The 22,475-nt window shown below is 40.9% G+C and overlaps 1 protein-coding gene and 1 long non-coding RNA gene across 2 annotated transcripts in view; one reads left to right on the top strand and one right to left on the bottom strand.

Annotated features, from left to right (window-relative positions):
• The window catches only part of LOC127461109 (uncharacterized), a 493,673-nt gene extending 483,433 nt beyond the window's left edge, over window positions 1–10,240 (bottom strand). The window contains exon 1 of the long non-coding RNA XR_007899972.1: window positions 10,170–10,240. This is a non-coding gene — a long non-coding RNA (uncharacterized LOC127461109). The remainder of the gene's footprint in view (window positions 1–10,169) is intronic.
• Window positions 1–22,475, top strand: part of CRHR2 (corticotropin releasing hormone receptor 2) — a 142,391-nt gene that overhangs the window by 18,187 nt on the left and 101,729 nt on the right. The gene's annotated exons all lie outside the window — the stretch shown is intronic.

The following is a 22,475-nucleotide window of genomic DNA, read 5'->3' as shown; positions in this document are numbered from 1 at the left end:
GCTATTTATTTTCACGTGTGCTTTCACTCCTTTGGCGTCAGCCTGCTGGCTGGAGCTCCCTACACTGCTCCTGCAGCTGCCTGTGGGACATCATCCCATCCACACCACCCAGTCACTGCTCACAGGCACAAAGATAACCTTGGGCATCAACATTTGCATGACCAGCACTCAAGCTGGACATCAGCAATCTTCATAGTGCTTCCTATTTTCAGATGTTGCAATAGCACTATTTAAATAGAGGTGATGATGTTGGTTTACTTCCCACTGCCCCAAATGACATTCCAGGCAGTCTAGCACTGCTTGCTCGTGCTTCCCAAAATAAAGCTGACAGTGTTGTGTGTTGTTGGACAATTTGTATTACTGCCACTGGTCCTTAGAATTTAAAAATTTGCATTTTTTTCAAGTCTGGGGCAGTTCCAAACTGAGGATATCAAAAATCTCTCATCTATTAGGAAACTATGTAGACAGCCCAACAAGTTCTGTGATCCACTAGAGAGGATTATTTAGAAAAATAATTTAGGTTGGAAAAGACTCATCTAGTCCAATCATTAATATAACAATACCAAGTCCATTACCAGACCATGTCCCTAAGCACCTCATCTACTTCGTACATTTGGTGCACAAATTATTTATGATGGTTTTGGGGTTTGAGGGTTTTTTTTAGTAGATAGTTTATGGATGGGATATATGAACATATCTAAAGGCTCCCACATTTATTCCAGGTGTCCTGAGGCTGACAAGTTATTCCAAAATTTACAGCAACAGCAGACTAAGCTGTGCAAATGAGGCTGTAAAGTGCTCAGCATGAAACATGTTTCAGTAAGAAGTGGATCCAGTGTCTTGGCCCCTTGAAAAGATGCTTTTGCAGAACCTCAGTAAACTACCAAAGGAAATAATCTGCCCTTGGATTTTACATTATATGGGAAGGTAAAGGCCCTCTGAACATCTTCATCAAAACAGCCTCTCAGTGGCATCAGCTCTGAACTGATGAACACCTGCAGCACATCTGTCTGAAGTCACTGGGATGTTGGGGTTGTGGGTCTGAGGGAGGACTGCAGAACAGGGTTGCTGATGGTAGGAAGTCAGGGCAGATCCCACGGTCCTGTTAAGACTCTGGAAGCATTTGCAGTGACCAACCTCATGGCATTGCCGTGGTGGTTCCCTGCTGCCAGCCTGGGCTGCTGTGAAGAGTAAGGAAAGGGAAAAGTGGACAGAGGGAAACTTGAGAGGAATGCAGATAAGAAAGGCAGGGATCATGAACAAAAACAAGCTACAGTGGGAACACACCACTGAGGGTTTTTTCCTGTTTCAGAAGAGTGGCACCTCAGTCCCAAATCTGTCACTTCTACATTATTTGTTCTCAGCACACTCTCAGTATTGACTGCTACAATGCCCCATTTCATCAAATACACTTGAATCTTTAAATTTGTAGAGTTGGTACAATAAATACCATTTGCTGAACGTGGTTTCTAAATTAGATACCATTTTTTTTTGTACACTTGATGGATAAAAATATGCTCTGTAGAACGTCTCATTTTGTCAAGTTCTGCTGAACAGATGGAGTGCCTTTTCTGTTCACACAGAATCACGTCAGTGTATCTGGTCCTAACTGAAAACACCTCCTGTCCTTTAAATCAACATTTCTCTCTGGGTTTGTGGGTTGATGAGCCCTTCGAGCAGTGAAATAACACTGTGGCCAATTTAGAGAGTAAACCCACAGGAGTGATACTACAAGCTGCACTGTTCTGAAGGATGGGTGGTTCGAGAGGATGTGGAACATATATAGTGCTGGGAGATTACTGTTGTTAGGAAATGGGAGAGGCTGGTTAGAGCAGGCAATTCTTTTGTTGTTGTTTTTGATTTCAAAAAAATGCCCAAGAACTTATGATCCCATGACTGAGTTGACTCTCCAGATTAGGAATGAGCTTCTAAATGTGCTCTGGTTGACACGCAGTAGTTGTCTTACCTTTGTCTCCCTGCTTTTGACAAAATGGATGTTTCCATGCTGCTTTTGGAGGGGTGTCCCTGAGCCACACTCACAGCCAGATTCACCCTATAAAACAGACCAAGCTGAGGCTGGGCTCCACCCATTTCTTTGTGAAGCTAAAATCTGTGTGGTTTAGTCCCCTGTGTATAAAATTATATCTACCTTACTTCACTAGCAACTACTGAAAGCAAAAAAAAAGAGGGTGACCTTCCACTATCTGTTATTAGCGTGTTGCAACATATGCTCGAAGCTTTTTGAGCATCCAGCAGTTGGTCTGAGGAAGGGAAAGTGGTGGGATGCTTCATACTTAGACATGCTGTCTTGGCTTACTCTGGACTAGAGTGTGAATGTAAAAGATGGATCAGAGGTTCAGGGTGCATAAATCACCAGTTGTAACGTTGGAGCTGGCAGCTTTTCCTCCTTGTTTAACTCTGGGCTGCATCACTTGGTTGAACTTTTCTGAATAAAGTGTAGAGAACTAATTTGCCTTTGCCCCCAACCATGAGATGAGTACATCTTATTGTATAGTCATAACATCACAGAGCCATTTAGGTTGAAAAAGACCTTTAAGATCACTGAGTCCAGCCCTTAACCCAGCCCTACCAAGGCCACCACTAAACCATGTTTCTAAGAGTCACATCTTTGAAATACCTCCTGAGTGGTGACTCAACCATTTCCCTGGGCAGCCTGACCACTCTTCTAATGAATAGATTTTCCCTAATATCCAATCTAAACCTCCCCTGGTGCAACTTGAGGCCATTTCCCCTTGTCCTATCACCTGTTACCAGGGGGCAGAGCTCAACCTTCACCTGGCTCCAACCTCTTGTCAGGGAGTTGAAGAGAGTGAGAAGGTCCCCCCTGAGCCTCCTTTTCTCCAGGCTAAACACCCCCAGCTCCCTCAGCTGCTCCTCATCAGACTTGTGCTCCAGACCCTTCCCCAGCTCTGGCCCCTTCTCTGGACACACCCCAGCCCCTCAATGTCTGTCTTGGACTGAGGGGCCAAAACTGAACACAGGTTTTGAGATGCCTCAACAGAACCAAGTACAGAGAGATGGTCACTGCCCTGGTGCTGTGGCCACACTATTCCTGACACAGGCCAGGATGCCACTGGCCCTCTTGGCCACCTGGGCACACCTGGGCTCATGTTTAGCCATAGACCAGCACCCCCAGATCTCTGTCCACTGGGCAGCTTTCCAGCCATAGTTCTCCAAGCCTTTAGCCTTGCAAGGGATTGTTGTCCCATGTATGAAAAAATAGCTAAGCACTAAAGCTTGTCAAAATGTAAAGTAACCTGTAAAGCTCCAGCTCGGAATTGTTCAGCTTTCTTATTCCATTACACAGTAAGAACTGCGACCTTTTTTTTGGCTCTCTGGGTATTCATCTTACTCATTAAACTGTCAGAGGGTGGAAACTGGCTATATAAGAAAGAGCTAATGGAAAATGTTAACATGGTTTATGTAAGCCACTCTGGCCCGAACTGTTCAACATTTCACCCTCTGTATTATCTTTGCTTGTAGCAACGACTCATTCCCTTTGTGATGTTACTTGTGTGCGTAAACTGTCAGAAAAAAAGATTGCTCATGGCTGCAAATATTCCAAGTACACACACCAGCAGCTGGGAGAGTGACACGAGTGAGAAACAGGTTCCTAAAGGTGTAAATGCTGTGTGGTGTCTCAGCTCCATTAATGTCCTATGGGAGTCTGGTTTCGAGGCTCTGTCCTCATCCTCCCGAATCTCCACCTTGTGCAGGTGTCCACGGTGCATAAGGCCAGGCACTCAGCAGCTGACCTCTTGGCTGCTGTCACTATTAAATAAAGGATGGTTTAACATGTCAGAGAATAACCTTATCTTGTTCAGAAAATCCTAAACACCTTAAACTTCCCTAAACATCCACTGCTGGAGGCTGAAAGATGTAGTAGGTAGACCTTCAGGCAGAACCACTAGGGCTGTTCTGGTATTTTTAAACAAGCCTATTTTTTTTTTTTAATTGGATATAGAGTGGCCTAAGGCCCACTCAGCTGCAAATGCCTACTTTGCAATAACTACAGTTACAGGAAATTAATCATACTCCTAAGAACTGTCTCTTTCCTTGAAAGTATCCCTGAGGTAATTTAGCAGCATGTGGAAAACTATTGCTTTCTGCCTTCTGTGTAAATAAAGGGGAAGGAGTTAATATCAGAAGGGAGATGTAGTTTCAGTTTTGTTGTTAATCTGCTCAAGGAGACTGTTGGCGAGTTCATCCCTGTGAACGTGGGTGTGAAATCTTTAGATGAATCCTCAGTGTGTAGCCACACTTGAGTGGTCTTTGGAATCTGAATTAGTGAGCTAAACCCAGGATTTCTGGTGAGGATGGGTGACTTCTTATCTATTTGTTGTGAATAAACATGTGTTAAATATACACATGTATATGTATAAATAAAAACATATATGCATCAAAATAAAAACATATATGCATCAATATAAACATATAATTAATATTGATGGCTGATTATTTTAAGAATGAAAAGTCTCATTATGCTGAATTTGTCCTTCCAGTAGCCACTGAGTGAACTTTGAAACCTTTGAGTTCTAGGATTTAGGAGCATCATCAGTATTTTTTGCTGTCTTCTCTCCAGAAAAATGTATCTGTTCTCTCATTTAAGTTAATTTAAAACTTCACACAGATCTGCATTTTCTTCAAGGGTAAATAAATTCAGTTTATGCAATTATCTATGCAGGATTCTCACCAGTTCTCTTCCCCTGTTACTCCTAGAGGTTTTAAAAGTCTTGAGTTTCAGAGGAAGGAAATGCTCTTTTAATGCCACAGTTGCCACCTAAAGTGCTTGTCATTTCTGCTTGGGAGAGTTCCCAATTCACTCAGACCAGGCTGTTGTTCTCTCACATTGTTTTTTACAGATTAATCTTCTTATTTTACTTAATTTTTTATGAAGCCTTCTCAGATCCAAATGTAGAATTCTTATTGGCAGAAAAAATACGGTTTTCTAGGTTTCTATAAAATAGCTGGTTATGCTACAGATCTCTGAGATAAGTGATACAGAAATTCACCCAGTATATATACCTTTTTATAAAGCAATTATTTTTTATAAGAGGGCAACGAAAATCAATATGTTAAATGCTATATATGTTATTAAATTTTTGGCTACTATTTGGCTACTATTTCCCTAACCTGGAGGATAAGATTTTATGGCCATTTTCAACAGAGACACAAAGAGCTCAGGGGCATCAGTGGAAACATGCACAGTAAAAATGATTATGCCTTCTATTTTTGTATTATAATTGTTAGAGTCTCATCAACATCCACAGGAAAATGAAATAAATGTGTCCATTCGATTTGGGAAAGCACACATTTGAGGAAAAAATTGTTTGCAGCATTACACAGTACCTCTTACTTTGTTTTTCTGCAGTCCTGTGGTCCACAGATGAAACAAGCAAAGAATACTTGATTTTTAATCTGCATTGCAGATTTTGGAGCACTTTGTACCTCTTTATCTCATTCCAGGAGGACTGACTGTTGTGGATTATTTTACTTTAAGTCCACAATTTTCAGTTACTTTTTGTTTCCAGTGTTTAAAACAAAAACAGAAACAAAAACAAAAAAAACACAGGAATCTTTTGTTCTGCTTAACTTCCCATCATTTAAAATTTAAAAAAATGAGTAGCAAAAGCATTCCTACAGAATCCATGGAAGTCGGAGGGTGGGTATTTTTATCTCTGTTTTATGTATGGTGAAAAGTGAAATGATTTGCTAAGAATTCAAAGCCTGTCACCAGAGGAATATTAGAACTTGAGGCGCTCTCCCTCTGCAGCCCTGCCTGCAGTACTTGGTTGGCACTAAAATGAGAGCAATTAAAAGTAAGCAGTGACATTTTTGCACTGCAAAACTTTTAAATATTCCATGGTAGCCTTGCAAGCCCACACACAACCTGAGAACTTCCTAATTGATTGATGTAACTGCTCTTGCTTTTAGCTGGAGCTCTTATGTGTTGATGATTTCACTTGATCTCCTTCAGAAATGTTGAAGGCCCAAAGGTGAAACTCATCATTATAAATCCATGATAAAATAATGGATTCAGTTTGAATTTTGGTGGCTCGTGTGAAGTTCCGGGGAATAGAAGTAATGGTTTTGGAGAAGGGAGTGCTGAGGTGTTCACAATGAATAATTCAGTGACTACTGGAAGCTCAAGTAAAGGCAACACAGATAAGTTGCCCAGGATCACAGCATTAGCTAGAGCTGGATTTGAAATTCCTGCTCTCTGCCCCACGCCCTGATAACTCCTCTCTTCCCATATGAAATGTGTCACTTGCCTGCTTTGATGTGGAGGAAACAGGGTGCATAAGTGCTAGTGTGGCACTGGCAGTGTGACATGTTCTATGCTGTAGAAACACTTTTATGCCATTTCCATCCCACAAAAGGCCTGATGGTATTTAAAAGGTTGTATGTAGGAAGGGTAAGGTGACCAGCATAATAAAAACATCTGTCCTCTTTATCTGTTCCATGGATACAGCTGGTTATTGATGTGGAAATGTTGCTGATGGATGCTCTGGTTTGTTGATGTGTTTATTGGATAAATATATCTGCAGAACTACACAATGGTCAAGGTGGACATGGAAGAGAAAATAATGGTGTGGGCAAGGTAACAACTACAGAAATCTTACCTGCTCATGGCCATCCTTGGTCTGATCTGAACAGGAGCTGGAAATTCTAAAACATGATAAATCCTGACGAAAAAAACTGAAACACAGGCCAGGGGATCTGAGTTAAAGAAACCTGTTGGGTCCTGCTGAAGTGTTGTGGAATATTCTGGCACGAAGCCTAGGAGGGGGCCAGCTGTGGGATTTACCTCAAAGGCAATGTGACCAAACACCTCAGCACATGCAGTTACAGAGTTTAATGTGTGACAAAGTGCTGCTGACCTGGTTGCCATGACAGCCTTTGATTTTTACAGCTCTTCTCTTCCTGGAATCTTCAGAGTGTCCATGAGTAAGCATCAGAAGTGCTACAGTCCAAAGCTCTTTTTTTTATTTCTCCTCATGTCAATGCAGTCTGAGTCAGTGGTTTCCTTGGCCTTCTATACCCTGTTCCTGATGGAGAACAGGGAGGGTAAAGATTCAGTGCTCATTTGGAAATTTCAGTGTATAGGAAGGGGCTGAGAAGTTGGGGGACAGATGGACTGTGCATCTTTCCCTTGTTCTCCAGACCTTTCCTCTACTCTCCTCTTTCTTCCTGCTCATTCACAGGCTCCTGAGATATAAGACATCTCATCTCTCACTCCATCCTCTTCTTTGGACCCACAGATCCTCCTCTACATCTTCCTCATTGCAGATGTCGTGGAAGTCCCCACCAGTCCTTATTCAGCTGAGCTGTCAGAAAGATGGGGGTGGTGGAGATGAGATAGAGCAGGATGTGGAGCTGGGCTTTGCTCTTAAGATCAGGGAATGGGTGGACACATGGGAATTGTTAAGATTTTCTTCTTCTGCTGCCATTTCTGCATGAGCTCACTGGTTTAAGACTTAATGGAGAAGCAATTTCTATGAGATGTTCCAAGCAAGACTTTCTTTCAGTTCCCCTGATGTACTGAGGGATTCCCAAGCACTAAATGTAGTTACATTCAGAGTGTTTGTAGCTCCTATCTGTTTAGGAATTTCCAACAAAAATTCTTAAGGCAAGAATAATATAAAATTTCCCATAGGCAAAAGCAAACTTAAAAAAAAAAAAATCTACTTAAAATTTTAATACTCCTGGTTGCTGGTGGTTGTCTAAGTGAGGATAGACCAAATTTTACCTTTAGGAAACTCCAAATCATACCAATTTTTACTTTAGAAATGTGTTTAATTTTCAACAATCACTGCTATAGGGAAAAAAATCCTGATTTATATAGGTGTAAATGTTTTCATTTAACAAGGTAAAAAAATTTGTTTGGAAAATCTATCTATTTTAAAAAAATCATATTAAACAAACCTCCTTAAAAGCAACTTCTTTACATTATGTCTAATCAGAAAATGAGCAAATTCAGACCTTTCCACACTTCAAAATAAACAGGATAAAACTCACCCTCCTCTCTGGATGCCTGGAATTCGGGGAGAATCATTCTACCCCATTTGTTTATGCAGCCAGGCCTGTTCTCTGCTTACATTCATTTCAGGGCTATTAAGGTATCATAAACATTTCGTAGCCTTTGACCTTCATGTTTGTGTGTTTCTCTCATGAACTGAGTAGTAAATCTCCAAGGAAAATGCTGTTCTGAACAACTGCAACGTTCAATTAGGGAAAGCATCAAATGCATTTCTAAGAATGGTCACAGAATTATAGAACCAGTTGGGTGGAAAAGACCTTTAAAATCATTAAATCCAACCATAAACCCAGCACTGCCAAGCCCAGCACTAAACCATGTCCTCAGGTGCCACATCTACACAGTGACTCCATCACTTGTTCCAATGCTTGACAACCCTTTTGATGAGGAATTCTTTCCTAATATCCAGTCTAAACTTCCCCTGGCACAGCTTGAGGCCATATCCTCTTGTCCTGTCACTTGCTACATGGTATGTAATATTTCTTTTCCTTTGCTATGGGCTTCTGCTCCCACAATTTTTCTGCCATGGAAGATAATTTTCAGTGATTTATAGTGAAACAATTTAATGCTGAAAATATATCTTTTTTTTTTTATCATCAGCACACTTTAGATTATGTAGTTTAGAAACATTTGCTTCCTCTCAGAGTCACAAAGGTAGGGGCTATTCATACTTTTGGCTTCTGCTTGTTAAAGTGCAGACAGGCTTCTTTGAAAACATTCCAAAATCCCTCTGCTAGCAGTAGTGGAAAAGGACAATTTGAGTCACATTATAAACCCAAGGGGGGCTGGTTGTGTTGCTGCAGCTGGGAGAGGAGGACACATGATGTCTGAAGGAAAGACATGGCCTGTAGGGAACTGAATGAGGACAGGAAAGATGTAGAGTCTGTTTCTGGCCTGTCAAGGCTTTGATTTAAACACTTTCCCTTCCTGCAGAGGGACAGGTTGTCCAAGTGTCTACCTACCCCTGATCCAGCCACTAGTCTTTACAGACCAGTGGGGCAGTCAGGATACAAAAACAGGCTTCTCCAGAGGGATAGTTGCTGTTAGGAGCAAATCACAGGATAAAATTAATTGATCCAGGGAAGCATTTTTATTCTTCTGCTGGAAAGTTTACCAGCTCTGTCTTGGAAACCTTAATTTTCTATAATTCGTTCTCTGCAAATCCATGTACGCTCTGCATTTGTAGATTCCCAGATGCTTTCTGTTTTAATAGTTTTTCCTTTGTTTTTACTGTTTCAGTCCCTTAATGAAAGCTTTTAGGAGAGCAATAAGTTCTCATTTTGTGTGGGACTTCTCATCTCAGGAATGGAAACTCAAAATATGTCTTGTGGTTATCAGTCATGTTATTATTGGTATTATTCATGTTCTTGCTATGATAGTATCTAGAAGCTAAATCAGATCAGCATGTCTCTTGGGATAAACACTGAGATTCTAACATATTCAGAAAGGAAGAGTGTTTTATCCTTTAAACAATAAGGGTTTATTGTTGCTTGTTTGCCTCCTTCCTTCTCTTTGTATTTTTTCTGGAAAGGATATGCTTCAATGAGATTTATCTGTTCTTAACTGATGGCCTTAAAATTGCATCAGTCCCAAACTGATGGACTGTATTAACAGCAGAAGTGTAGACTTTGAAAAATTAAAATCTCTTTAGTATGCAAATGGAATCTATTTGGCAGAAAATCCCCAAATTCAGCACTTTGCAGGAGCTGGGTATTTTTTGAGTGCTTTATATGAACCTGGCATTTTCTCCAGCGATGCCAAGCTCTTAGTCCTGAGCAGTTCAACTCCTACCGAGTCCAGAAAAAGGGGCAAAATGGGTTGTTTTATGCTTTTGATGAGCTAGTTGGTTTGTTACAGCCTCCCATGTGCTTGATCACAGCTCATGGATTTGTGAAGTCAGCAGGTGTAGTTAAGGGCACAGCTGGTTATTTCTAATTCATTCTTCCCTGTCCTCTTATGTGGTGCTGTTGGTTGGTGAAAACCAACTTTAAAATCATAAAGTCATAGAATGGTGTGGGTTGGAAGGGACCGTAAAGCTCATCCAGTTCCAACCCCCTGACATGGCAGGGACACCTTCCACTAGCCCAGGTTGCTCCAAGCCCCATCCAACCTGGCCTTGGACACTTCCAGGGATGGGGCAGCCACAGCTTCTCTGGGCAACCTGTGCCAGGGCCTCCCCACCCTCACAGGGAACAATTTCTTCTTAATATCTAATCTAAACCTGAACTCTTTCATCTTGAATCCATTCCCCCTTGTCTGGTCATTCCAGGCCCTTGGAAACAATCTCTCTCCATATTTCTTGTGGGTTCCCTTCAGATACATGAAGGCCACAGTCAGCCTCCTCTTCTTCAGGCTGAACAATCCCAATTCTCTCAGCCTTTCCTCATAGCAGAGCTGCTCCATCCCTCTGATCATTTTGGTGGCCTCTCTGGATTTGGTCCAACATCTCCACGTCCTTCCTGTCCTGGGGACCCCAGAGCTGGGTGCAGGACATCACAATTAGGAGCCACAATAAAGATCATCATGGAAAATTGTACAAAAAAAAAAAAAAAAAAGGAAAGCAAAAGCAAAGCCCCAGTGGAAGTGTTCCACTCTCCACAAACTGAGGCTATTTTTACAAGGAAAGATTTTCTAGGCCTGATTTTGGTTTTATTTTCCCTGCAGATGGGATTCCTCTCCCTCCGTTTAGAGATTTATGGTACAGAGTTGTCCCAGGGAGCAGGTCAGCCCAGGTTGCCTTTGTAGTTAATGGTGAGAGACTTTTAGAAGACAATCTATCTTATCCAATTTAAGTATCTTCTTTGTGGTGGCAGAAATCATCCTGTAGAGTCCACTGACTGCACTAACTGGATCCCTCTTGACTTTTAAGGGAACCTAGAGATTTCTCTGCCACTGGCAGCTACTCTACAGGCTATTAAACTGAGACAAATGATCCCATTCACATCATCCACAGCTCAGATGAGCAATGCCCATCTATCAATTCTTTTATGGACTACTTGGTTTATATTTTCTACAGATTTTGCCTCCAGCAAAGACTTTAAGGGAACATAATCCACAAAAACTAGTATAATTCTTCTGAAGAGGAGTGGTGTTTTCTTCTAAAAACCACAAATTGCTTCTTATTCTCAGAAGTTTCTTAGGAGATAATTAATTTTTATCTGAAGAGGGTAAAATGGGCTGTTCTTTCATCTCCATAAAAAAAAAATCAATTATTTCAAATGAAACTATGGCTTTCTTGGTGTGGAGGGACACTCAGCTATTGATTTCTGTGGGGACTGGAATTTTAAGGTTAAACTCCCAGGATTGTATTGGAGGAGTAACCTTTGCTCATAAGCACAGAATGGGTTGCAAGGGACCTTAAAGTTCATCTAGTTCCAATGCCCCAATAATAATAATCAGATACATAAATACAGAAAACAAAAAATAATCAGAGGTGGGAAAAGAAATCAGCTCAAACATGTTGGATATACATAATGTAGACAACCAGAATTAAGTCAGACACCTCAGACTCCTCTTCTAAGCAATTGCTATTGTTGTAGCATTTTTATACCCATCTGATTTAAATGCAGGCTTTATATTGAGATGGGCCTGGCTCTTCTGTTAAGGGAGTCCTGGTGATTTGTTCAGAGGCAGAGACTGTACATCCACAAAGTCAGGCTTTTCTCACCCAGAGCATCCAGTTGGTGTTTATAGATCAACTACTGCAAGTCCAAGCACAGAAATAATTATTATTATTAACTGTAATCCACCAATGACACCACAAGGACCTTTAGGATAAGCTGATCATAGAAACACAGAATCCTAGAATGGTTTGGGTCAGAAGGGACCTTAAAGATCATCTCATTCCAACCCCCTGCTATGGGCAGAGACACTTTCCACCATACCAGGGTGCTCAGAGCCCCATCCAACCTGGTCTTGAACACTAATCAACATCTAAAATTTAGGGATCTGAACCATTTATTTCATTCAGGAAACTACAGAGTTCAAAAAAGTCAAGGAAACGGATACAAATTCCTGCTCAAGATTTTACGTCTTTGTTCTTCTCCTGTCTACATTTTCTGTCACCTGGCAAACTGAAAATCCAATGCAATTCAGACTAAATAATTAAGGTGTAATTTAAATGACCCCTAGGTTGTTTCAGCCCAGCTCCAGCTAATTTTATATTCAGAGACAGAAGCAGAGTCATACAGGCCAAGAAAATCCATTTGTCCATTATCATAGGTATTTTTTCTATCTGTGTTCGAGTATCTCAAAGGATTTGGGATAAAATGGTCACAGTCAGGGCTCTTAACTCAAAGCTACTTCTAATTCATGGCAAATAAAATATTTTCTGCCATGTGTGATAGGTTGGCTGGCTTATATCTTATTTCCAGTTAAATACATTCAAAGTAACTCAGAGAAGCCACATCAGGTAATGGCAAAACCCACATCCCTCCCCAGTTTGGGTGAGCTGTGAGTGACAAAGGCATTGGGCAAAACTGAGTGGAACAGGGGAGGTTTTGCCTCATCAGAAGGGCAAGTTAGTTCACCCCAAATGATTATTCTGGGATGAGAATAGCTACTTGTCTTTTATTTTGGCGCTGGGAATACTGCCCTAAGAAAAGATTTAACAACTCGTTCTGTTTCCACGAGACAATTTAGCTTGAACTAACTCCAGTGCTTTTGATCAAAAAGAAGCAGAGAGAAGAGAAACACTTTGTCAGAAATTTTCAGCTGGCAAGAGAGTCTGCAAGTACTCCCAGCAGTGTGGGCATAACATCCCTCTTCCCACAGGGGAATGGAAAACCTTGTACAGTCTCCTATTTCCACAGGAGCAGCATTAACATGAAAAGGATAACATGATTGATCATCAGTGTTTCCATCGAGAGCAGATTGAACTAGCCAGGGAAATTGGTTCAGGGGAGAAATAAGTTGGAAATCAGCTGGCAGAGGACTAAAGACACAGTTGAAAAATGAATTGACTTGTGCAGTGATTTCAGGGCGAAGGGATGCGGTGGAGAGAGGAATAGGTGGTGAGGGCAGACTTCGTCCACCCCAAACCCACACTCTCTTGTGGAGTTGATAACCTTATGCATAAAAGGAAATATTCTGTTCAGTGAAATCAATCTCTTACTGTAGCAGCACTTTTTGCTGCTGGAGAAAGGGCAGTAAAATGCAATTTTTTTTCCTCATGCAGATCTTTGTGCGAACCGGCGAACTCTCCTGTTTTGGTTTTGCATTCAGGTAACCGCAAGCAGGTTTTCTTTTGTCATGTTTCTAAAACTCTATCAGATGTTTCTTTTCGCAGTAATGAAGAATTAGGAGAGCCCTCCAGTGGCCGAGGGAAAGCTGTGAGCACTGCTTTGGCAGTGAGCCAGGCTAGAAAACAGGGGGAGAAATATGTGCTACATATTTCAAAGGTGGTAACCTCCAGGCCTGTTAGGGGTGACTTGTATGCTGCTTACATCAGTCCTTGGATCCAGAAGAATTTCGTAGCACTTGACAAACCTTCTGAGTGAAATAGTCTGTGTTAATTCTTTCCTCATTTCTGTCTAGAAAGAGCTATTTGCACAAAGGGGATAAACTTTAGGGATAAACTAATAGCTTTTATATTTAATAACTTTACAGGAAATGAAAATGAAGAGAACTTGGTCCTCACAGAAGTAATTCTTACTACTCAGAATGCAATAACTGCAGAAAAGCCTCTTCATGAGAAAAAAAATTATTATTATTATTATTATCATTTCTTCTTTCCATAGCCCCTAAAGGCAAAGCTGTGCTGACCAGCTGCTTATTCCATGCAATATTGCTGTAAATGGTGATTCTGATGATGTTATTAGCTGGCGAAGGGAAGAAATGCTGAAAAATAACACCTTTTCCAGGCATCAATCTGCAGATTTTCACATCTTCTTGCAATAACTGGCAGTTAGCAACATCCTGAATGGCCACTCTGGTTGGGGACAGGAGATTTTGGAAGGTTAACGAAGAGATTTGACGAGTCCAGAAGAGAAGCAGCACTGGCTCAGCAATGAAATGTTATCTTCCCTTTGCAGTTGAGTGTGAGAGTATGTGGATGACAAAATATTTAATCAGAATGTTACATGCTTTCCCCAAACTCTTCCTTTAACATTCATGCAGTTTACCAAATACAAAACACATTAGCACATCATGGGAAAAGAAACCCAGCTGTGCTGTCAAGTAGATTGGAAGTGCCACACTTCCCAGGATTAATTTTTTTTGCTGCACCTGTTATTAAAAGATCTATCATAGTATCAGGTACTTGATGACAATTACATGTGTTCTACATCTATACTGAAATAAATCTGTTTTAATGTTAGTGCTTATTTCAATTTTCAATTGTTTTGCATTGAATTCTTAGGGATTGATCTTTGGCTTTTTTAAAAAATCCACTGTAACCAACGCTGGTGTAACTGGTTATAACCAATGCTGATATAAGCAGTTATATATCGAGACCTCCATATCTAAATTCATGATAAGAACAGGAAGAAAATTGAGGTTTGAGGCTTTAAACTGTTTTCCAAGGTTTATATTACTGCGAAAGTTCTTTCCCATAAAATTGATGCAGTCGATTTACAGGTGGCTCAAAATGAATGTTTAAAATAACAAGATTCTATAAGCTTCATATAAGATCAATAAAATTCAAAAAAATATAGTATTTGGACAAATAGGTGTGCATTTCAACTAAAAGAGCAATAAAGTCCTAGTTTTCAATTTCTGCCTAACACATATAGATAGCTCCAATACCCATCTCAGATATGTGATGTGTTGGCAGCAGAGAGCTCTGTCCAAAATACAAATGGATCTCAAATGTATCTTGGGCTGAATTACGCCCCACAAAGTAGAATATCTAAGAGTGATAAACTTGAAGAAGATATTTGTCTCTGAATTAAATGAATCATCATTCTCTGAAAGTGGCCATTTCCCTGGAGACTGTTAAAAAACCTGGATACCTGGTTTAGTCTAGACACTCAAATTTTGGGTGTCTGAAATGAGCTGAGATGTGTCTCTCTGCTGCCAGAGACCTCTCAAATATCCAGTTATAGCTATGCAAGACCCGAGGTGCCCTTTTGCTGCAGAATTAGGAATATTGGCCCTGGTGTTAAAAAGATGAAAGGGCACAAACTTAATGCTACGGAGTTGCTGTTCTTACATCCACCCTGTTCTTCTGGGGCTGCAAACAGGTAAGGCAGCAGATCGAAAATAATAAATCAGGGGTTTCTCACATTCTTTTTCCTTGGTTATCATGGCCATAACAATACTGTGATAATCCATTTTCATGCCTAATCATTCCAGCTTGTGTCTGGTGTGACTGGCCCCTACCTCACTGTGTGTTACAGAATAATGAGTTTGAGAACTGTTGCCTCAGTTGAAGTCAGTATCCTGCCCATGATTTCTTCCACTTAATTTCCAGGCATTTTCTCTGGTGTTTGCTGAGTGTCCTGGAGTCCTTCTATAAATCAGGTGGCTGGCAGAGAGATAGTGTTTGCATTGTATTGATTTCCTCTGGTAAATAATTACATCAAATTTAAGACATGGAATTGCTAAACATAATGATATGCTGCTAACATTGTGATAGTCCTGTCCTAACAGGACATTTTTGTTCTCTTTATTCCTGATATGTTTGATTTAAAATATTTTTGTTTGATCTCCCATAAAATGATAGGCTCAAACTCGTGGGATGACAGCTGCCAAATGCTTAGGGGATACAAGGTGCTGTGGGATCAGCAAACAGTTTGTTCTAGGGATCTGGAATGGGACTAATTTGATTAATGCAGACATTTACATCAATCCAGGTTGTTATATGTTCCTCTTACAGACAGCAAGGATTTACTCAGTGTTAAAGCTAAGGACAAAACCAATTTCATCAGTAGGTCAAGTGAATCACATTGCAAAAGTTCTAAATTCTTTCTGTTGGCTGCAAACCTCGGTTGATTGGAGACATTTGCACTGGAGATACCTTGAGACATGTGATGTGTCCAGAATTTGTTTCCTCTCTGAGAGGATGTAACAAGCATAACAGTTCAACCAAGAGAAGAAAATTGTCAGGAAAGTTCAGTTCCCCTACCACTGAAGGCTGCTCGGGCTACTCTTTGTGTTTTAGGAGGTTTCCCACGTTTATGAAGGATTAAAAATCTATTGTGTAAAGCCTAAATAATAATAGTGACAAACTCTCCCTAGTGGCATGTTGATGGTGGGATCCTTCCTTTTTGTGAAGATCCAGTTTTTACTCAGTCCAATATCCAGTAGAATACAAATTCTTATAAGAAAATTTGCTGTTTCTGCTCCTTGTCAAGTTTAACAGTTGTGAGGCATTTGGGATTTAGAGGAGCAGAGTGCACTGATATTGTCCTGCTATCTGCAAGTCAGATTAAGTCTCCAAGATTGTGTGTTCATGCATAAGTATTTTCAAGTTAGTTCTGATTAGTCCTTGTAATCAACGGGTATCTGAGGCCCTGGTTGCTTAGACACAGGTGTCACAGGATGTTTGAGATGCCTGAGGATGAAATGTCTGGCCTCTGGCTGCTGCTTCAGAAGGGGTGGGTCTTCCCTGGTCCTGAGCTTGTCTGCCAGCCTCGTGTGGCTATTCCAGATATGCAGGTCACATACTTTTGGGCATTTGAATCAATGTCTGGATCCTTCTTGCCTATAATGGCAGCAGAGATAACTCATGGGAAGCAGAGAGTCAAAGCAATCTGAGAGCTGGCAAATCTGCAGTGTTTAAATCTGTTACAAATCCTGGATTCTACACCTGGGATGGGCAGAGATGCCCGAAAAATTACCTAAGCCACTAACCCAGGTTTCCAAAGCCAGACTGATGATGCTCCTCAAAAAAAACCAAGCAAATATGAGTTGGATGGTTTAAATCTGTGAGTTACAACAGTGTAGCTCCCATGCTGTGTGCTGGGCAATGAAGGCAAAGCCCATAGCCCAAAGGATTAATTCTCTTACTGCTTATATTAAAGTTACCCTACTAATTTGGAGCAGGCTGGGTTTGGGAGTGGGCTAAATCATTTTCTGAAGCATCTGATTTGGGTAATTTTCAAAGACTGGATACTGGTCAGCATGATCACATGTTACTTGTCTCTCTACCTCTGCTTTCTGAGCTACATGATGTTTCAAAGACAGCTATCGTGCAGTGTCTGTGTGTTTTCAGAGGAAAATGGGGGATTGACTTCTGAACATTCTGCCTTTTTTTTCTTTGCATCCTCCCAATTTATGATATATGTGATGACTACTCAGATCTTCCCAGCATGCACTGAAAGTCAGCACAACAAAGAAAAGTGGGAGGCAGGGAAAGCAAAAGCTTGACTGGTATGTCCTGAATTAAGCCACAAGAAATGTGGCTAATGTGTTCTGAGGGGGAGAACAGGGCAAGGCCCCTGGTTCTTCACATCTTATTTGGCAATGGTGCTATTGTACATTACAGAGAGAAAGTGGGACCAATGAGACTCATCATCGTGGTCATCCTTTGTTCAGATGTGACCTGACCCCCTGGGTTTTTTTCTATTTTTTGTGCTTATGCTGTAAACAGAGGAGCAGGCCAATGCCAGGCATAGATAAATATATAAAATGTTTTGTGTTCTTCAATGTCAGCACCGACCCTGAATTTGACCGTGTATGAAATCACAGTTATTCTGGAATGTTTTTGCATTCTTATACAATAGATGATGCTCTGCACATTCATCCAAAACACCTCACTTCAAGAAAAATAACTTTGGCAGTTCATTAGTGTGTCAAGGTTGGTTCTCTTGTGTGTTCTTGAAACCTCCCTGCAATGCCTCATCATTTGTCTCATGTAACATGATTCAGTTGTACAGGTTTTATAGCTGTAGAGAATCACAAGTGTATTAATGTGCCCAAAGAAATATATTGATGTGTGGCTACAAGCCATTTATTATTTATGCTGATGAATCTTTTTACACCCCCAGTAAATATTTTCTAACATCAATGAAGCTGCAAAGATTTATCACCACAGAACCTGCATTTATTAAATTTATCTTTGCTCAGTAGAGTCATTCCCAGTGATAAAGGATGTCTCCTCTTTGTAGCAAATGGGTCAATGAACTGAAACAAAGATCTGTATTTATCTGTGTCTGATCCTCGTCTCTACATACAACAATTTGCAACTCTGCACATTCTGCATAAATCTCAAGTACAGGCAGTAAGGACCAGATTTGGATTAGAAGTGTAGTCCTCAGTTTGAAAAGGGGGTTTTTTTAGCAGTCTACTCCTGTAGCAGAGTGCAATTCATAGTGGGAAGCCACAGTGTGGCAAAGACAGCCATATATGACATTCCCATGGCAGCTCTGGAGGTGTACTGTCTGTGGAGATCTTTATGCTGTCCTCAGTCTCTTGCTGCTTGAATTGTCTTGCTCCCTGTGGTGTGAGGCTGCCCTGTTCCCACTCTAAAAATTCTGTTTGCATGCATTGCCAGCATACCTGGAATGGGAAGGAAAGATAAATATTCTACCAGAGAATGGTCATGTTGTCCTGGCATTTGAAAGTGCAGTCAGGCCAGTTTTGCAGTGTGTGTTGAGAAGGAGGGCCTTCAAGTTCGTGGCTCAGAAGCCACTTTGGTAAATTAGTACCTTCCTTTGAGTGTATGGCCTTGCATCCCTTACTGAGCTGAACAGCCCCACTGACTTTGAAGACAGATGCTGAAAGGTGATTGCAATAATCGAAGATTACTAGAGAACACTTTTAAAACATAAAATGAAGATGATAAAAGGCTTACTCTGCCATTTGAAACCCTGCTGCCTCATATTTAATGGTGACAAAAATGCAGTGGTAGAGAGACAAGGAGCTTGGCACTAAACTCCAAACCAGAGCAGCCAGGCTGTATGAGCAATAAGTTGATGACCCTGTATTTCTGCCATCAAGCTTAATTCTGCCTCTTGATTGCCCTCAAAGTATTTAAAGACTTCATTTCTACAAATAAGAGAGGTGTTTCTTTCTCCTCCTCTTTGTTCTCCATCTTTCTCTCTGTCCCTCAGTCTTCCATCAAAAGGAGTGTCGGGAATATTTTATTTGAGATGTACCTGAGTCTTTCCCTCACTGAAGGTGTGATAAACATCACAAAGTGTTCATGGCATTTCACATGAACTGGCATTAACTCCATAAGGGCTGGGGAGAAGTGAAGTTCAACTATAGGATTGTACTTGACCTGCAGACCAAAGTGCTTTTGAACCATTTATTTGGGTGTGTCATTGTCTTCCTTATCTCATGCTCCATCACAGAACCATGACTGTGTTAACTAACCAGTTTATGATGTTAGACAATGAGTACGGATGTGGATTTACCTGGATTAAAAGAAAGAGACCTAAAAAGCCACCAGTGGGACCATGACTCCCTGTGGTACTTCCATACTGATAAGATAAAATTCCTGAAAACCAATGACTCTGTAGTACAAGGGGTTTGGTGTAACCAGGTTGTTTGATAGGCAACGTGCATTTCCTGCCTGCCTGTTACAGAGCAGAAGAGATGGGTGACTGTTTTACCTGGAAAGCAGGAGCTCTTCACATCAATGGATAGAGAATATGAGTGATAAAACAGTCACTGTAGTGGAGAGAACTGGAGCTTGCTTGCTTGTTTGCTTGTTTGTTTGTTTGGAGGGGGGGTTTATTTGTTTGGGTTTTTGGTTGTTTGTTTTTTTTATTATTTTGGTTTTGTTTGGTTTGGGTTTTTGGGTTTTTTGGGGGTTTTTTTTTTTGGTTTTTTGTGGGTTTTTTTGCCTTCCTCCCCCCCCAAATACCCATCCTGGATATCGAAACATAACAGTGGTCACTTGATTTTGTGCAAGTTGAGTGTCTGAGGAGAAGAGGTGCCTCTGGCAGACACGAGCAGGGAGCAGCCAGCTGGTTGTGGAGGTACTTCCACCCTCCCCAAACACGTATGATGGTGCTGCCTGAGTCTGCACAGAGCTGAGTTTTGGTGTTACTGGTTAAGCAGCACAATGTCACCCTTGCTAGTAATTGTTAGTAGGGCAAACCGAGAGCTGTGCTCTGGCTAATTCTATCAGCTGTGGCTTGGATTGAGCTGAAGATGAAGAAACCAGCTGTGTAACAGTGGTGAGGGCTGGCATACAAAGGTTTCCACTGCCATTTATGAGCAGAGCTCATTCCTTTCCTAGAAGAGCTGTGGGTCACTTTTTAATATCTCTTCTGTAAAAGAGCCCTGCTGAGCTGTGCATGTGTTGATATGTTTATCTGTGGGTCCTGTTCACCCCCAGAACCTTGCATGTTCAGGTGTTCTCATACAGATGGGTTGTGCATTTGTGTACACACTCAAACAAATACACAGGAACAAAACCACCTTTAACTTAACAAAGTTCTTCTGCCTGCCAAGCACAAATTTCTTGGGATGCTCAGTAATTTCCAAGGCAGATCTCTGCTGCCTACTGCCCAGCAAGACCTAGCAGTGATTTGTGTGATGTGCACCACGGAGGGGTGTTGCATCCACAGAGGATCAGCAGCTGCAGTATTACTGTCAATCTTTCATTTAATTGCATTTGCTTCTTGTATGAAGAACAACATCTTCACATCACACGAGTCAAATTGACATGGTCAGGATTTGACTAGACCCATTCAGAGGGAAACTTTGATGGGGTAGTTAATTGTACCCAGGGAAAGCTGCAAAAGTAGTTTTTCATCAAGAGGTTACACTAGAACTGGGAAGGGATTATTGAAGAATGGTGGTAATTTGTGGACTGATGAACAATAAATAATTTTCTTCGTTCACACTTACTCCTAGATAATTTTTTCATCCCCTCTCTATTTACTTTTGGAGTGGGTTTTTTGATTATTAAATATGTGGAACACGATAGTATTATCCATATGACACGTACTGTTTCCAATTTTCTAAAGTTTGAACCAAAAAGATGGAGGGAATAATCAGTTTAGATTGAGGATTTTCTAGCTCTTCTCACTGAAATGAAGAAATCGTTCTCTTAATCCTGAAAAAATATTTAGTTTAATGCAGGGCTATTGTTTCAGGTGTTAACCACTATAAAGAACAAATTTGAAATGAAAACCAGCTCAGTGTTCAATTCTGTAATAATTTAGCCATCCGAAAAAAAGTCTTCAAGTGTTTATGCTGGAAAATACAGGGCAGCATTTAGGAACATGAAACATTTACCAAATTTAAAAGTAGTTGCTGTTTTCTTTTTTTGAAACTGCCTTTCTTTTTTGTAGTTTATTGAGTGATGTATTCCTTCAAAAATTCAGGAAACTCTAGTGCCCAAAGCCTCCAACCAAGACTTTGATTCCAGTGTGCTGCACAAACTGTGTGTGAAAATAGACAGAGCAGACAGTAGGTGAGAAATGAAGACTTTTGGCCAGACTGTGTGATTTTTCTCCTACAGAGAGGCAGCAGAAGCAGAAAAAAAAATAATCTTACCAACATCCTGGAGCAGTGCCTTACTCAGTGCTCAGTTCTCCCTCCATGGGAATGGCCACTGGGCTCAGTGATGCCACTGGGCACCTTTAAATGCCCAGAGATCTCGAATCCATCACAAAGAGGCTCTGCTTGAGGAACAAAAAGGAATTTTATGAACTCAACTGCACTGTCAGGAAGGAGAAAAGAAAGCTAAAGTTTAGAGTTTAAGACGATTTGTGGGATAGATGTCTGTTAATTGCTTAAAGATTTAGAGCACCCTTTATCCTCTGCTCCTGAAAGTTCAAGAAATAGGGTTTTCTCCTCAAAGCCCTGTTTAAAGACAACCAGTATGTTGTTGGTGGTCATATTGCAGGAATGACGCTAAAGAAATTTTCTCTCCTGCTTTTGGGGATTGGAGATGTGTGGGACAAACAGATCTGGTGGTGTTTGAAAGGGTTAATTTGTTGCAATTGAGATTTCTCAAGAAGGGTTGCAGTTTTGGAAACATTCACTTGGGAAGGAGATCATGGCTCCAGAGAGAGGAACAGATGCATTCCCTTGCCTCAGAATATCACACTGTCTAGAGAGTTAGTGCACTTGTTATTTTTGTGGGCTTTTACATATTTAAAACAAAAATACTCACCCCAAACCCACATTTGCACTCCTCCCCTCTCTGCCATTGCAATCTGAAAATGTTAAAAAATCTCCAGATTCCCAGATGGCAAAACAACATCCTGGCTAGTTCTCTCCTCAGTGCATGTTGTTAATTTATTTGTTGTTCTAACCTAGTTATTTTTTTTTATTTTTCCTCTCTTTGAATACCACAATTCTTTTGGTCCTTCCAAAGAATTAAGTCCTTCCATCTTTAATATGAATAAAGGGGAAGTCCAGGCCATTGCAGGGTGGGAGACAGATGTTGTAGGAAGTGCTATACCACTGCTTTGATCTCAGTGTAAGCACCATGTCCAATCTAAAGCTGTGAACACAGGCTGAAACAGCCCCTTTATGGATCCATTTCTTTCTGTCAGAGCTTCTTTATTAT

Source organism: Manacus candei, unplaced genomic scaffold, assembly GCF_025592945.1.
Source record: "Manacus candei isolate 608988 ecotype Guabito, Panama unplaced genomic scaffold, ASM2559294v1 h1tg000094l, whole genome shotgun sequence".
NCBI classification, from domain to species: domain Eukaryota; kingdom Metazoa; phylum Chordata; class Aves; order Passeriformes; family Pipridae; genus Manacus; species Manacus candei.
Note: the sequence above shows the minus strand (reverse complement) of the source record. Positions and strands in the feature narration are given on the sequence as shown.